We start from the raw sequence: 3293 nt of genomic DNA, 5'->3' as shown, positions 1-3293 counted from the left end.
TAAAGGTAGATAAAGGTATTGTGCCCAACTACAACTAATATATATATATATATATATATATATATATATATATATATATATTAAAGAAAAGAGAGATTAAAATAGGGCATGTATTTTGGAATATATCTTAAAATTCATTTTTTATTTCTTTTATGTTATAATTAAAAATGAAGTTTAGAAGTTAATAAAAGAAATCACCATGCCTGTCAATTTAGAAGCTCTTTCACCTCTCTACCAAAATGCTGTGTTTTCAGATATTAAAAATGGCTAAAATTAAAAAAAAATAAGAAAAAGAAAAAAGGCTTTTGGGGTATTTATAATGTGCTATTTATTGACATAAGTACAAGTCATATGAATGTGTTCAGTTTGTGGAAATTCATCAAGATGTATATTTATGTGTACTTTTCTGTAATGTATATTATACTCCAACAAAAGTTTTTTTTTTCTTCAAGTCTACAAGCATTATTAAAAGTGTTAGCAGGAGCTTTCTTTTTTATGTGGAAACCAAAAAGAGGGACAGTTGGCAGAGTTAGTATAGTGCTGTGAATTTACAATGAACTAGAAAAATCAGGGTTATATAGCAGGATGCATCTGGGGAACTTTGTAACCAGCCAGGAATTGTTATTGCTATTTACAGAACTGAAAGCTCTCAATAAATTTTGTTTCTTCCATTGCACACTGTCCGATGATTGGCAAAGAAATAAAATATAGAATCAAGAAGGCCAGAATGCCCTCTGTGAGAATAAAATGTACTGCCAACATGGCACACAGCTGCACTTCCATCCAGAGTTGTATGGAGCTTATGAGAGGTCCAAGCTGCTGTATGACTTGGAGAGCTAGCATGCTTCCTGTGCCAGAAGCACAGTTAGAAACAGGAAACAGAAAATATGTTTCTACTATAATTCCCAAGGAAAAGAAAGAAAACTCTTCTCCAACCAAGACAGGAAAGGAGGGGAGGGCATCAGCTCTCATCTTATTAAAGCTAAGCTCCAAGAAGCAAAGGAGAAATTCTCTACCCAGCTGAAGAATTATTTTCCTGAAATCTTCATGTGTTGCTCAAAAACTGTTTGGTTATCAGAATCTTTATTAAGAATTTCAAACATCCACATGTTAAGAGCCACAGCAAGTTTCTTGGACAATGTATTTGAACCTTCTATGTGACTTTGCAATTGAAAGACAGGATCTAAAAAGAACTGGAGGCAAACTGGATACAAGCAATGGGGATGGTTCAATAGCTCATGGTATACTGGGGTACAATAAAGTCATTAAAATATAATGAGTTCTAGAACCAAGATTATTATGACTCAAAATGGGGTGGGGAGAGAGAGCAAGGGAAGCAGATTACTTCTAGATAGGGAATAGGGGTGGGAGGGAAAGAGAGGGAGAAGGGGAATAGCATGGATGGTGAAAGGAGACCCTCATCACTATACAAAATACATGTATAAAGATGTGAATTTGGTGTCAACATACCTTATATATAATCAGAGATATGATAAATTATGATATAATGGTGTATTAAAAATTGTAATGCAAAAATAAATAAATAAATATTACCAAAAAAAAGATTATGTTCTCTAAATACCATTTTCCACTAAATGGAACCAGTTCTCCTTGGAGAAGTAACTCAATCCATGTCTAGAGTAGAAAGTGCACTGTGTATTCTAGGGTACCTTATTGTGCCAGAAAGTAGGGAAACCATAAAAACTATCAGAGTCTTGACAAATAAGATGGAAGAAACAATTCTAAGAGGTTTCTACTGGCTGAGGATAGGACTACTTGAGCATCAAATAGAATAATAGTTTCAATAAACTAAAAGACATCAAAAATATATTTAAAAAATTTAACAGTGCAAAAAAAAATGTTATTGATCACCACTGGAGTTTGCCAAAGCACTCACTCACTATTCAAAAAAAATTGACAAATAAAAGGAACCAATCCTTTATTCTGCCTTTCCTATACAAACTTCTCTTTTGATTACTGGCAATTGAACAGGGAGAATTCGTCATAGAAGCATATCATCTAAGAAATGTAGAAAGATTAATAGGTTTAGAAAAATCATTTTTCAATTCTGAGTGAAATAACATTAGTAGGTAATGTTCATGACTGAATAGTACAACCAGCAGGTCAAGGTGGATGGGGAGCTTATACTGGTGAGATGAAGCTAACCACACCTGACTCAGAGGCCAATATCAGCATTACTGAAAGTGGGCTGGCCAACACTTTAACATCCTAGTGTGATACAGCAGGAAGTGCCCAACATCAGATGTTAAGTGTGATACAGCAGGAAGTGCCCAGCATCCGCTGTTAAGTATTCAAGTTAAAAGAACTGTACCTGAATCTAGTCAATCCTCTATAGTCAACAAATCATTTAAAAGAAGCACAGAATAGAAGAATGTATTAAATGACACCATGAGGATATTATAAGCCAAATCTTGAAGATGGGGGAATTCTAGAAGAAAAATAATTTGACTTCTTCAACAAATAAAAGTATTAAACAAGGAGAGGGAGTAAAAACTTTTATAAATTTCAAAGATAATTAGAACTTATATTAGGTAAATGAAAAGTTTGGCATTTGAATCTTTAAACAAACCAACTATAAAAAGATATTTCTGGGGCAGGGGTTATAGCTCAGTGGAAGAGTGCTTGCCTGGCATGTGTGAGACACTGGGTTTGATTCTCAACACCACATATAAATAAATACAGTCCATCACAACTAAAAAAATATTTTTTTTTAAAAAAAGACAAATATTATTTTGTCCACAGCCAGAGGATCTTTTTTTGTTCTTCTAAAAATCCAGGGAACTCCTTTTCCATGAGTACTCTCAGGTCCTCGTTGGTTTAAGGAGCCTTTATCCCTGACAAATTTGTGAAATGTAAACATCATAGTTTCCATGGCAGGTTCCATTTGAGATGGCATTTTGATGAAGTCTGTTGAAAACTTGCAAGGGAGGTGCAACACTGACTTTGGGCTAGCTGGGATGGCAGGGCGGCTAGCAGAACACAGCAGGCCGTGGGACTGTGACTGTGTGCCTTTGTGACTGAATAAAATACTATTGATAAAATGTCAACCATTGTTGAGACTTGGTGATAGCCAATGTGGATTCACATACTGTTTTCTTCATCTTTGTGTGTATCTTAAATTTTCCCTTTTATAAGCAAAAATAAATAAATAGAGTTCTATCGATTGACCTGGGAAAACATCTATAATGTCTTGGTGAGTGAATAAAGCAAGCAAGATGAAATATAAATAACTATAATATGAACTCATCTTAAGAATAATACCCTGACTTTGT

At 34.3% G+C, this 3293-nt stretch overlaps 1 pseudogene; it reads right to left on the bottom strand.

Moving 5' to 3' along the window:
- Positions 1-2731: 2731 nt before the first annotated feature.
- Positions 2732-2917, bottom strand: LOC144253370 (protein S100-A10-like; annotated as a pseudogene).
- Between the last annotated feature and the right edge of the window lie 376 nt (positions 2918-3293).

The sequence above is a fragment of the Urocitellus parryii genome, chromosome 2, assembly GCF_045843805.1.
Source record: "Urocitellus parryii isolate mUroPar1 chromosome 2, mUroPar1.hap1, whole genome shotgun sequence".
NCBI classification, from domain to species: Eukaryota; Metazoa; Chordata; class Mammalia; order Rodentia; family Sciuridae; genus Urocitellus; species Urocitellus parryii.
This window is presented reverse-complemented; position numbering and strand designations above follow the sequence as displayed.